The following is a 14864-nucleotide window of genomic DNA, read 5'->3' on the forward strand; positions in this document are numbered from 1 at the left end:
GGTCCAGGGATCAGGCCATGGCTGGGGAGAAGGGGGCAAGGCTGGGGTCCCTATCTGTGTGCCCCCTGCCCAGTTCAGCTCTGTGTGGTCATGGGCAGGGGGCAATATCTGGGCTCACCTTGTTCCCCCAGGTTTAGAAGGCCTGCCACAGAGAGGCAGGGTTGAGCGGGAATAAGGGCCGGCCTGGAGCCATCCCAGGGTGATGTGTGGTCCAGTGTGGGGTTCACGTTGGCCTATGTGAATGTTGTCTTCAATGTCATGGGAGGACTCTGCTTAGAAATGGAAGTGTGGGTGTGATGGGGGTTCCCATCCCCCTCACCTCCATGCCTCAGCTGTGCTGAAATACTGTCTCAAAGCAGCTGCCTTGGGAGGACACCTGTCTCTTCAGGGGGACAGCATGGGTGGGGGATGGGCATGGACAGGGACCAGACCTGCCACACCTGGTGGGACCCTGGCTCTGTTACAACCATGTGACCCTGGTCTAGGAGCGTCACGCTTCTGAGCCTCAGTGTTCACACCTGTAAAATGGGGGCTGGATGCCTGCCCTGCCTCCCACTGGGTGTGTTTCCAGCATCCTTAGGGGAAGAGAAAGCACCTTGTGCCTCGTGCCTAAGAGGTGCACTGTGGTCAGCTCAGGTCGCTCATTTTCTGGACTTCTTCCCAGGCCCCAGGAAATGGCAATTGTGGGCACCTGCAGGGCCCAGAAGAGGAGAGAAACAGTTCTATTTAAGCCCTTGGAGTCTTGGGCTTAAAGACTAGCTCACTGTTTTGTTTCCTCCAGAGATGATATATTCATTTTATCTGGCGATTATAAATCAAAGGCCCAAATATGCAGAAAACCATTTTCATAGAGATTTTAATGAAGACAAAGGGAGCCAGGGTGAAAATGGACTTTTTAGGGGCTGGAACGAGGAATCACAAGAATTCTCCTCTCCTGCCTGTGCCTTTATGACACTGAGAGGCGCTGTTAAAGACACCAGGAAGTGAGTCTTATGCAGCCTTTAAAACTCATATAAGAGGCCTTCCCTGGTGGCCCAGTGGTTGAGAGTCCACCTTCCAGTGCAGGGGACACAGGTTCCATCCCTGGTTGGGGAACTAAGATGCCACATGCCTTGGGGCAACTAAGCCCATCCACAGCAACTAGAGAAAGCCTGGATACCTCAACGAAGACCCAGCACCAGCAAAATAGGGAAAATAGGACAAAAAATGCATTGAACAGTTTGTAATGATGGGAAATACCATCAATATGATGTGAAGTGACACTTGAGCTAGACGTGTGGCTTTACAGTGTAATCATAGCCCCTTCATATGTTTTGAGTGATAATATATAACTTTGCATCTTTAACTTATAAACATACAAATATATAATGTATAAAGATAATTTCAACTTAAAAATATTGGTTACTAACATCTATTTACTAAAATAAGTGTTTATCCTTAATTAGTCCCCACTTTCTTGGGCACTCACTGTGCTCCAGGTTCTGTGAACAACCAACTCTTGCTGTGTCTCATCTTAGGGAACCCTCCCAACAACCTTTTAAGGCAGATTGTCTTCTTCTCCCCATTTCACAGATTAGGAAATGAGGCTGAGGAAGTTTTGATGACAGGCCTAAGGTTGCATGGATAGGAGGTGAAGTGGCCAAAAGAGTACCAGCATCTCTGCATCTTTGGCCATCCCATGGGGTTATAAAATCTTAGCTTCCTCAACCAGGGATCAGACCTGGGCTCACATCACTGAAAGCACTGAGTTTTAACCACTGGACTGCCAGGGGATTCACTGGTCTTTACACTGTTTTATTGACCCACGGTTCTCTGTGCTATGGGCTTCCTTGGTGGCTCAGACAGTAAGGAATCTGCCTGCAATGCAGGAGACCCAGCTTCCATCCCTGGGTCGGGAAGATTCCCCTGAAGAAGGCGATTGGCTAACCACTCCAGTATTCTGGCCTGGAGAATCCTATGGACAGAGGGGCCTGGTGGGCTACAGTCCATAGGGTCACCAAGAGTCAGACAAGACTGAGTGAATAACACTTTCAGTTTTCTGCCCTGTACTATAGATAATGCACCTCGCAAGTGTCAATACAGAAGAGGGATGGAGAGACTTGAAAGTCCTAGGATGTGATACAAGGTGATATGAGACAGAACCCGGCAAGGCCACACGGGGACACAGAATCACATGGAGCAGGACCACAGGGGGCCAGGCTCAGGGCCAGGCTCAGCGGTCTGTGGGTGACACAGAGTGGGGCCACAGCTGCCTTCGCTTTTCCTGGGACCTCTGTAGTGGATGTTTCCTTTGTGCCATTTTAAAACTTGGAGGAACCCAGGGGAAGAAAAAAAATCAGTCAATTCATTTTTAAAAGGACAGCACAAAAAATCAAACTAAACGAATGATTTTTCCATCACAAAGCATTGTGTCATTACAAAATAAAAAAAGACTAGAAAAGGCCTTCTTCCCACAGTGATGAAACTGCGGTGGTTGGTTTTACAAAGAAAACAGAATTCAGCTGAACGTGCTGTGAGAGTGTGTGAAAAATAGATGTCAAGGTTTTTGAAAAGCTTGAAGCAGTAATAACCACAGAGCATCAGCAGCTAGGATTTATTAAGCACTTATTGTATGCTGGGCACTGAGCTGGGAGTACCTTCTCAGAGACCACTGTGGTCACAGTGATTTCATGGGGATGGGGGTAATGACTGGATCTTTATTGGTGGCGGGCCTCTGTAGTGGGCAAGCACTGCTCTAACTGCCTTTCATGCTTTTGCTCAGTTAGAATCACAACGACTCTGGGGAGATGAGGAAACAGACACAGAGAAGGAAAATAAACAGCTGCTTCACAGTGTGGGATGGGCACCATTGTTATCTCTATTTCACCAGATAAGGCATGAGCGGCTGAGGCAGGTGAAATAACTAGCTCAAGGTTCAGAGTGCGTGCGCGCTCAGTAGACATCAGTGGAATGAGAAAATAAATATTTTTCTGGTACACCTGATATTTAGGAGCGTTTCTTTATAAGCCTTGGTTTTTGCTGTTTGGCCTGGGCACTGGAGTTCATCTTAACTTGAACCACATGGGCACTTAGTGTGGGGAGTTTACCGTCACACTCTTTGCCAAGACCAAGTCTTTTTTTTTTTTTTTGAAACTTAGTTGCTTTACTATGTTGTGTTAGTTTTTGCTGTATAGCAAAATGAATCAACTATAGCCACTCTTTGGGGAGGCTTCCCTGATGGCTCAGATGGTAAAGAATCTGCCTGCAATGCAAGAGAGTTGGGTTTAATCCCTGGATTGGGAAGATCCACTGGAGAAGAGAATGGCTATCCACTCCAGTATTCTTGCCTGGAGAATTCCATGGACAGAGGAACCTGGCGGGCTACAGTCCATAGGGTTGCAGAGTCAGAGACGACTGAGCGACTAACACTTTCCCATTTAGGTCACCACAGAGCACTGAGTAGAGTTCTCAGTACAGTAGGTTCTCATTAGTTATCTATTTTATACATAGTACCAATAGTGTAAATGTGTCCATCTCAGTTTCCCAATTCATCCCACCCACCTCCTTTCCTCTTTGGAGTCCATATGTTTGTTCTTGATGACTGTGTCTCTATTTCTGCTTTGCAAATAAGATCATCTATACCATTTTTCTAGATTCCACGTATATGCATTAATATATGATTTTTTTTTTCTCTTTCTGACTTGCTTCATTCTGATGATTGTCTCTAGGTCATTAATTACAGCTTCGGCTGAAACTTAAGAGGAAAGGGTGCGTGCAGACAAGCAGATAGCTTTATGTGAAGTTGGTTGAAACCAGCCTAGTGGTTGAAGAGCAGGCAGCTCACTCAGCTCCGCTGGAGGCTGGGCCTGCAGGTGGGGGTTGGGGGACTGGGAGCAAGTACCTACCCAACTGTGCTGAGCCTGCAAGAGAGTGGCCCCCAGGGCCTGGCTGGGTCAGGAAGGTGTGGTGGGCTCCCTGGGACCTTACCTGGGATAGAGGCTGGGGGAATAGGGTGCCAGGTGGAGAGACAGCAAGTGCAAAATTTGATGACCAGAGGGAAGCTGATGTTTTACAGGGTCTGGTGAATTTCTGGCTCCTGCCTGGCCATGAGTGTGGGAACTATAGACGGGGGAGGGTTTTGTTTCTTTTGTTTTGCTTTTTAACTCAGATTTTCTGTTTCTTTGGGCCCTGATAGGCTGCTCATTTAGAGTTCTGATCCCAGGAAACAGCATGTCAAAGACAATTTTATTTTAGTTTAGTTTCAGGCGCTTGACGTTTTATTGAAGTATAGTTGGTTTACATTCCTGTGTTAGTTTCAGGTGTGCAGCAAAGTGATTCAGTCATATATATTTTTTCAGATTATTTTCCATTATACACTATTACCAGATGTAGAATATAGGTCCCTGTGCTGTACGGTAGGTCCTTGTTGTTTATTTTCTACAGAGGCATGTATCTGTTAATCCCAAACTCCTAATTTATCCCTCCCTCTTTCCCCCTTGGTAACCATAAATTTGTTTTCAATGTCCGTTCACCTGTTTCTGTTTTGTAAATAAGTTGATTTGTATCATTTTTTAGAATTCCACATGTCAGTGGTATGGTATATATTTGTCTTTCTCTGTCTGACTTACTTCACTTTACATGATAATCTCTAGGTCTATCCACACTGCTGCAAATAACATTATTTCATTCTCTTTTTTTTGGCTGAGTAATATTCCATTGTATATATGGACCACATCTTTATCCATTCATCTATCAATGGACGTTTAAGTTACTTCCATGTCTGTGCTATTGCACATGGTGCTGCTGCTGTGAACACTGGGGTGCATATGTCTTTATTTTGAATTAGTTTTCATTCAAGGGCAATTTTAATTTAATGTCGTTGTCCCCTTTACCTGGGATGGGGGGCAGGGAATATGAGTTTGCTTTGATGATTAAGAACACAATGTGGAACAGTTGAAGAAGGCGTGGAAAGGGCCAATGAGGCACTTTGTTCTGCAGTGGCAAGGATGGGATGACTCAGACCAGCTCATCAGGGTGACCACCCCTCTCAGGTGCCCTTAGTCATCAAATGTGGGGAAGGGGCTCAGAGTCTGAGGACCAGTCCTTTTCCTGTTTCTGACTTCCACCATTTACCTATTCCTCTTCTCGTTCCACCAAGGGTATGAGGCAGCAATGCATTAAAGGGAACAGGATAAAAAATAATAAGAGAAATCTGGAGGATAGGAAAATAAGAATAGAAAATGAGCTGAATTTGGTGCGAAAGTCGTCCACAGGATGCACTGTACCAAAAGGTCTATCCATTTCATAGGTGGTGGGGCACTGGTTTGCTTCTGAAAGTGGTAAAGGCAGCCACCTGAGGACTCTCTGCTGTCTTAAAGGACATTCTCATCGTCAGTATGAGCAATCAGCAGCAAGTTTCATGGAGATTTTCTTATGAAATCCCTCAAGGCTGGAAGGTTTCCCCAAAGCACAGTTCAGGGAAAGCAGTTCTTCAGGATTCAAAGTAAATTAATGCCTGTGAGAGATATTTATAAATGGCTGGATATAATTATCGTTTCAGCAGGGATTTATGTATCAGAAGATTAGGTCCTGCTGAGCTTAGTTTCTAAAGTCAGAAATACTGTTAAAAGCTGGGCTTCTCCACAAAGATTTCCCCTAACTGCCTTCAGGAACTGCCTAGTCCTCTGAAATGAAGCGATGAGGACAATGTGCTTAGAACAGTGTCTGGCACATGGTAGTGCTCAGTTAAGTCTGTTTGTTTTAAATGGAAGTAGAGTTGGTTTACAACGTGTGTTAATTTCTGCTGCACAGCAAGGTGATTCAGTTTTATATACACATTCTTCTAATCTTTTCCATGTGGTTTATCACAGGATGTTGAATACAGTTCCCTGTGCTCTACAGGGGGACCCTGGTGCTTATCCTTCCTATGTGATCGTTTGCATCTGCTCACCCTACACTCGTGGCATCCTTCTCCCACCTCCCTTCTCCTTGGCGACCACAAGTCTGTTCTCTGTGTGGGAGTCTATTTCTGTCTCATCAATAGGTTCATTTGTGTCATATTTAGATTCCACACGTATAAGTGATAGAATGTGGCGTGTCTTTCTCTGTCTGACCTACCTCACTTGGTAGGATAAACTCTAGGCCCATCCATGCTGCTGCAAATGGTGCTTTTTCATTCCTTTTTCTGGCTGAGTAGTAGTCCGTTGTGTATATGCAGCGCATCTTCTTCATCCATTCATCGGCTGATGGACAGTCAGGTTGTCTCGTTGTCTAATCTATTGTGAATAGTGTTGCTGTGAACTAAGGGGTGCATGTATCTTTTTGAATTACAGCTGGATTATAGTTTTCTCCAGTTAAGTTTGTTTTTGATGATATGGGGTGAGAGCTAGAGTGCTGAGATGAAGTCCATTTGATACATAACAAGAAGTTTTTTCCTAAAAAGAAGCCCATTTTAAGAGCATTGTGTGGAGGGTATGGTGCTGCTGGCAGGTAGATCATGGAGAGGTTTGCTGCAGAGCAAACATGGAACCTAAGACATCCTAACGTGTTTGTGGGTCAATAAAAAGTCATAGTTAAGAAAAAGGCAGGACTCTGACAGCAATGCGTAGAAAAAGAGAACCAGGTGACTGAGAGAAAAGCCGGTGCCTGCATGGCTGTACTTTCTCAGTGGTGAAGGCAAAGCTGCTTTCCTATGTGTTCCCAGCCCGAGGTGTCCTGGAAAGTCACCTTCTAGTCACCCTGCAGATCAGGATAAAGGTACTGTTTAAGCCTGCCTGGTATTTGAGGGCTTTCACAGTATCATTTGAGAAAGGAACACTCTTCTTAGCTGTGCCATTTATTCTAAATGACACCAGACACTTCCTATCCTTGAAAAATCGGTTGCCACCTCAAGAAGTCAGAGAATGCTACAGCTGGAGACATCCCAGGGTTCTCCCCGATGTCCCTACATCCTCATCTTACAAAGGGAAAAGGAGGCTGAGGCCCAGACAGGGATAGTGAACTAACAGTAAATAAGACCACTAGCCCGGAGGCTGACTCCCACCCGGTGCAGCCCACTCACAGATACAATAATCACTAAGTGAAATATTGCAAACTGCCTCAATGTGCATCACTAGGGGATCGGTTAAATGAATGATGGTACATCCTTACAGCCAGATGTATGGGTGGAAACATTTTAATGCAGACCATTAAAAAGGAATGAGGTAGATAGACTTTTATTAATGTGTAAGGATGTCTGTGACATATTGATGAAAGAAGCTCTTTGCAAGCCTACATTTTGTGTTTGTTATTGTCCAACAAAATGTAACAGGTGATTACCTTGATTTTAGATTATTTTTACTTTCTTCTAAAGTTGTGTGCAGCATTCAACTTTTGTTGCTTTCAATATGTAGATTTGTTGTGATAAAAAAAGATGCATACGTTCATTTTGAAAACAGCTAATTGCTCTTGTAAAATCGACGTTTAAAGTTACCAAGAAATACATGTTCATAGCAGAAAACTTGGAAAACTATTTTAAAACTAGAAAGATAAAAGCCAATCCCATCCACTCCTACCATCCAGAGTGTCACAGGCGATGGTTTGCTGTGTATCTTGCTGGGATTTATAAGAAGAATCACTTCTGAAAACTGCATACCATTCAATCTGATCTGCATACCAGAATTTACTCATTGGTTTTTCCAGATGTCGGATATCTAGTTCTAGTGTTTCCTCATAACACACATGGTGAAGGACATCCTGGTGCATATATGCTTGTTGTCTACACTATATTCTTAGCAGTTCTTAAATGTGGGTCTCCTCGTTTCTGGGATCAAAAAAGTACAGGCGTTGGTGCAACCTCAGTACCTATTTCCTTTTAAAAGTTACTGCTTTGAAAAGCAACCTAGCCATTTACACTCCAGTTCAAAGTAAGGGGGAGTTTGATCCCAGTCTCATCGACATGGCAACTCTTTTAAAATTATTTACTAAACTAAGTGGGCTTCCCAGGTGGCCCAGTGGTAAAGAACCCTCCTGCCAATGCAGGAGACTTGGGTTCAATCCCTGGGTCAGGAAGATCCCCTGGAGGAGGATACGGCAACCCACTCTAGTATTCTTGCCTGGAAAATCCCATGGACAGAGGAGCCTGGTGGGCTACAGCCCATAGGGTCGCAAAGAGACAGACACCACTGAAGCGACTGAACATGCACACACACACTAAACTAATCATCTGAGCTACTAGAGGTCTGTAAATCAGGAGGCTGGTGCAAAGCTCTGAGGCACTGTGGGGTCATCGAAAATTAGCTTCATAACTTCCTGCATCCCTTCCTTTACAAAGGCATCCCCATATTTCAGATGTCTTTGCATCCCAGTGCAAAGGTATCCGGAAGTACTGGAGGGAAAAGCTAAGTATTGTAACTTAGAGACCAAGGCAATTCTTCCTAAACCCATATGGTATTGGTGTGTGTGGTAAAAGGGAGGGTGGATTTAAGTAGTTTTAAAGTTTACCTAAAGGATGAACTGATGAGAATTACTAAGAAATTTTTGAAAAATAGGAGAGGTGAAAGAAAACTTGTCTTTCCAGATATTAAGCTCTTAGCATTGCATAAAAATAGAACTAAAGATAATGTAGGCCAATGTTATCTGATTTAAGGATGAAAGAAGGACTTAATAAACCCAAAATAATGAAGGGAAGCTACAAAAGAAAAGTAGATTTTAAAGTTATATAAATCAAAAAGCATCACGAGCAAAAATTTAATGTCTTTGGTAAGTTAGAGCACATATTTTTATCATATAGGAAGAAGAGTTAGTATTCCTAGTTATTTATTCATTTAACATGTACTGAATGCTTGCAACTGTTGGGCACTGTTATAAATGCTGGGAATTCAGCTAAGTATTAAAATACTTTTATATTTCTGTAAGAAAAAAAGATAAGACCCTAGTGGAAAAATAGGTGCAAACATAAGCAATTTACAAAAGAAAAGATAGAAATAGCCAATAAGTATATTGAAAAAAAAACCTACCTCCCTAATAGTCATGAGCAGGCAGATTAATTCAACAATGAGAAATAAGTTTTCATTCTAAAATAACTTAAACATTTTAGAATAGTTAACTGTGTTTTGGCCCATTGAAGGAAAAACTAGCTGAAACATTTTGGTGGAAAAAAAATTTTTTTGAAGTTTTTTTGATGTGGACCATTTTAAAAGACTTTATTGAATTTGTTACGTTACTTCTGTTTTATGTTTTGGTTTTTTGGCCACAAGGCATGTGGGATCTTAGCTTCCTGACCAGGAATGGAACCTGAAACCCCTGCATTGGGAAGTGAAGTCTTAACCACTGAACCGCCAAGAAAGTCCCAATAATTTGATAGTATTTTTTTAATGATTAAAAAAATTCATGTAATTTGATCTAGAAATCCTAGGTCTTTATCCTAAGCAATGAATCCAAGACACAGCCGAGTTTAAACTGACAAGGATGTTTATCATAGCCGTGCCATCACACACACATGCACACAGATACAAATGGGGATCAAAGTGTACAACCGTAGTAAATTAAGGTGCATCTATATTACAGAGAGTATTACATGGACATCAGAAACTTTGTTTTCTAAGAATATTTAATATCATATTATTAGGCATAAAAAGCAAGTTGTAAAACACTGTGAATGTTTAAATTCTACGTTTTTAAAAGCACACAGTGTTCTATATGTGTGTGTGTTTAAAGGACTGAACAGTTGTGGAAAAAATTTGGAAAGATGCACAGCAACATGATGACTTTGGGGAGGAGCCTCTTATTTCTGTTTTACAACCAATATTTTATTTTAAAATTTTTGCTATGAGGAAGTAATGCTTTTGTAAATAGCAGCTGTTTTAGGACGTTAATATAAGATAAAAATTGCAACTAACAAAATACATAGGCGGGTATACTGACTAGCATGATGATTTGAATTTTGAACTATATTTTTATTCTTGTCCGTATTTTCCAAATTTTATACAACAAATAAGTAACTTTTTTAGTCAGGAAGTAAACCACCACCACTATTATAAAATGCCTGAAAAATTTAGGTGACCCTTTCCGTTATTTTTGCATTTTGGTGCGCCCAAACTCAGGAAACAGGATAAACTTACTTCAAACCATGGTTAGTTATTTCCAAACTGTTCTCTTTGACCTCTAGACACTTTTTCTCATGAAATACTTCTAGATTTGAAGCAATGGGTCCAATGGTTAATCTGAAAAAATGTGCAAAACGTTATCACTCTTTCACATGCATTTCTAGACTTTTTTGAATACTCTGTAATATATTTGTTGGACTGGAGGATAAAGGATAACATATGAACATAGGATTTGAAAATTTAACGTGTTTAAAATTTTAAAATATTTTTTAATTGGAGTATAATTGCTTTACAATATTGTGTTGGCTTCTGCCATACAACAATGTGAAGCAACCATAAATATACACATGTTCCCTCCCCCTTACCTCCATCCCATTTCACCCCTCTAGGTTTGGCCGAGTTATAAACAGAGGACAAGCAGGTTGGAAACTGGTTTGACAATTTCTTATCCAGTTAAACACGCATCTAACTCAACTCAAGAATTATATTTCTAGGTATTTACTCAAGAGAAATGAAAGCATATGTCCAGACATGGCTTGAGCACAAATCTTTATAGCAGTGGTGCTCATAAAATCCTCAAACTGGAAACCACCCAAATATCCATCAACAAGAGACAAACTGGGGTGTATCCATATTTCACAACAGCAAAAAAAGAACCAAAAAAATTCAGCCGTACAACCACCTGATGAATCTCTGAATATGGCACTGAGGGAAGAGAGGAGAAACACAAATGCATGCTGTACAATTTCATTGTTTCAGAATTCTGGAAATGACGAAAGAAGTCTGCAACAGAAAGTTGATCAGAGGTTGCCTGGGGCTGGGGTGCAGGGTGTGATTGTGCAGTGCAGGAGGGAGTTTTCTGGGGCAAGGGATATGTTCTGTAACTTTTTTTTTTTTTTGAGAGGTTCTGTATCTTGATTGTGGTGGTAGTTACATTTGTTAAAACTCAACTGTCCACTACCATGGGTACATTTTGCTGTATGCAAATTTTACATCTGGAAAGTTGTTGTTTACATGAGTTTACTTTGTGCACTGGAGCTTTCTGAGTGTGGGATCCTGCAGGGGTCCTGCAGGGGTCCCACACACCCATGAAGCTGGGCCTGATTCTGTCTCCTGACAGTTTCAGATGCCTTCACATTGTGTGTGTGTGTGTGTGTGTGTGTGTGTGTGATGATACATAAATGGGGCCTCCCTACAAATACTTTTTAAAATTCATTTTCTAACTCATTAAAATGCTGGGATCATCTCCCCACTCCCATAACTCTAGCTGAACCTCCTTCCCCTGAGAGCCCGCCCTTATGGGCGTGCCATGCCAGATGGAGCCATCTCCTTTTGATAGCATTTAGGATGTTTTCTGTTTCACACGAGTATCATCACCCAGCCCCCACACGGTATGAGCCTCTGTACACAGACATTTCCAGACCTTTTCCCAGCAACCCAGCCTCTCCCCGAACAGGACACCATCTCTGACGCACCTGAAGATTACTTGCCTTTTGCATTTCTCTTCCCACTTTCTTTTTCTTGAGCTTTAAATAGAGTGAGAGTCTCTGTAATCAGCTTTCTTCCCCTCAGAGGCTTCTACCCCACCCTTCCCCCAGGGGCCCATGAGATCTAATCCCTTGCACCCAATTATGCATAATTCGAAGGGTTTCAAAGGAAGTCCCCAGGCTAGAAATCAAGGCTCCAGTGGGGTTCACAGGGTCAAGCAGTCCATGCCCCTGCCTTGGTAGGATTGTCACTGAACATTTGCTGCATTTCCCACAGGCTTATCTCATCTGGGAAGGGTTCCCAGGCACAGGATTTTCAGAATCTACAGCAAGACAGCCTTAGATCTTCATTGGAGAGGGACACAGCCACATTTCAAAAGAGAGGAAGTCTCAGCCTATATTTTTACCATATACAGCTTTTTTTTTTTTTTTTTCAGCTGTGCCCCTCAGCATTCGGGATCCTAGCTCCCCAACCAGGGATGGAGCCTGTGCCCCTGCATTGGGAGCACAGAGTCATAACCACTGGACCAACAGGAAAAAGTCCCAACTGTATACAGTTTGTTGCTGGCTCCCAGGCCCACTGGCAATAACCTCTTGGGCCTCCTACCACTGATTTTGAGGATCTGCTGAGACAAACTGATGGGCTTAGAGAGCAGATGGGGGCTCATTGTTAGATCAGTCAACATTTGTCTGCAGTCGTCAGGGCTATTTGAGATGGAAGTGACTGATGGATCTAACTAGCTTCATGGCCCATGCAAAGCCTCCAGGTCCCACATTTCCACTTTTGCTAAACAGTGACGTTTCTCCACTAGGTGATCTTAAAGGCTCTCTGAGGTTTGGTCCAGGTCCCAAAATGTCAGGGTGCTTGCTCCTCCCCTCTAAAATGGGAGGCACTTTCCATAACATACAGGGACTTCCATCTGTCCTGCTGAGAAGTGAAGGGGGCTCCCATGGGAGCAACTGACCAGTGAAACCCAGTGACTGATCTGGGCTGGACGGGCGGGTCGGGTTCCACTGGCCCAGAACACTCTGGAGAAGGGATCTCAGGTCCCATCTGGACTCAGGTCCCTTGAAGAGCAATTGATCAATGTTGATCACAGTAGTAGATCAGTGGTTCTGCCGGGGGAAGGGACATATACACTATCAGTCATAAGAAAAGCAAAGCCAGACACTGGTGGTGATACAGATTTTGTTCAGTGATGACTCCTGCACTAGGGAGGGAGTCCAGTGTCAACTGGGTTCCACGTGGATTTGCTCAAGGGTACTGTGTGGTTCACAGAATGAGTTTAGGGGCTCAAGGGGCTATAGCAGAATCTAGGAAGTGAAAAAATACCTGCAGCAAGTAAGAGGGTCGGTCAGCATCCTGTGATTAGACTGGCAGTTACAGTGTTGGGCTTCTACCCTCCCAGAGACAGGGACAGAGGCCTCCTCCTTCCTAATGATCACACTTGAAGGAATGGCCCTCGGTCCTTGAGAGAGACTGCCAGGTGGGGGGAGATACATGCACATCTCAAAGGGATGGAGAAAGGATTTACAATTGTAGCTTTTTAAAATAAATCCTCTATGGAATGAACTTATGGTTACCAAGGGAAAGGACAGGGAGAAGAGATAGCTAGGAAGTTTGGGGTGTACACACTGCTGTATTTAAATAGATACCAGCAAGGACCTGCTGTACAGCACACGGAACTCTGCTCAGTGTTATGTGGCAGCCTGGGTGGAAGGGGAGTTTGGGGGAGAATGGATACCTGTATATATATGATTGAGTCCCTTCCCTATTCACCTGAAGTTATCACAACATTGTTAATCGGTTATACTCCATTAGAAAATAAAAAGTTTAAATTAAAAAAAAATACTCTATGAAAGGGAAGGTTGGGGTCTATTCTCAGGCGTTGACTGGAGCCAACAGTAAATTCTTTTCCAGACAGAAAGTCAAATTGGGGCTTGATCATCTAGAAAGTCATGCTAGAGCCTGCTCCAGTCTCCTAAGGCTTTAGGATGAGCAGTTCACGCTGAGAGTTTTTGAAGTTCTCAACACAGAGGATTTGCTTTCCTTCACCTTTTCTCTAGATGGTGTCCTTCAGATGGGAAGGGGCTCAGGTGGCTATAAGGGAATCAATTTCCAGGGCCTGTGATATCCCTCTGTACCCCTCCCAGTCCGCGTCCTTCCCATCCCCTTTCATAATTATTTTTCTTCTACTTTACTACAACCATGCAACCCCTCCTGTCCAGATCCTCTTGGGAGCCAAAAAAACCACTGAGGCACCGACAAAGGGCAATGTGAAATGCTGGTGCTGGTGACAAGGAAGTAAAGGACTCTAAAATAACACATCGTCTCGCAAGTCACGTGGTTTCTAGTTTTTATTTTCAACGGCATCTTAGAAATTAAAAGTAATTTGATGCTAGGTGGCTTTGTGACATTTGGTATCTAATGTGGACACAGTTGACAAAAATTGAGCGGCGTCACTAAAAAATTTCCCTATAGTCCCATCCAGTCAGTACTCATATCTGTAAAAATGAAAAGTAGGATGATAATACCCTTCTTGTTTGAGCAATAAATAATATCCATCCAAGGATACATTAACTAAATGAGAGGGGGAAAAAAATTTAAATACTCCATTAAGCGAGAGATGCATTTCTAATAACATTTAGCTCTTTGTGGCTAATAATTTAATCAAATATTTTGTTATTTTGATTTGTGTGCTAATAATAATTGTAACAACAGAATCTAAGGAGAAACTTTTTATCAGAGCTTTATGACCACAAGAACTAGTAAAATTTTAATATTTTAATTTATATACATTTTTGTTTCAAAGAATGGTAGGGTGACTACTTAAAAGCAATGAAACTGTATGGAAAGAGTAGAGTTCAAGGAGAAAATAGGGAGATGTGAAAGTAATATTTAAGTGAAAGAATGGCTTACTCATGTATTTTAAAGTTAGAAGGTGGCCCAGCGTCTTATCATAAACCATAATGGAAAATAATAATTTGTAGTTTTTAAAAATTTTGTGCTTTAAATGCAACATTTTAAAAATAATGTATATAATATATATATATATATATATATATATATATATATAGTATGTATAACTGAATCACTTTGCTGTGCAGCAGGAATTAACACATGTAAATCAACTATACTTCAATTAAAAAAAATTAGATGGTGGTTGAACACTAACAGGAAGGTAAATTTTTACCTCTACTCTCTCAGGTTTTTCAGCTGGGCTGTGAAATAGATTAAGAGAAAAAAGTATACACTTTTACATACATGTTACTTGACCTGGGAGTCTTCATAAGGAATGAAGAACCCAAAGAG

This window comes from Bos indicus x Bos taurus, chromosome 29 (genome assembly GCF_003369695.1).
Source record: "Bos indicus x Bos taurus breed Angus x Brahman F1 hybrid chromosome 29, Bos_hybrid_MaternalHap_v2.0, whole genome shotgun sequence".
NCBI classification, from domain to species: domain Eukaryota; kingdom Metazoa; phylum Chordata; class Mammalia; order Artiodactyla; family Bovidae; genus Bos; species Bos indicus x Bos taurus.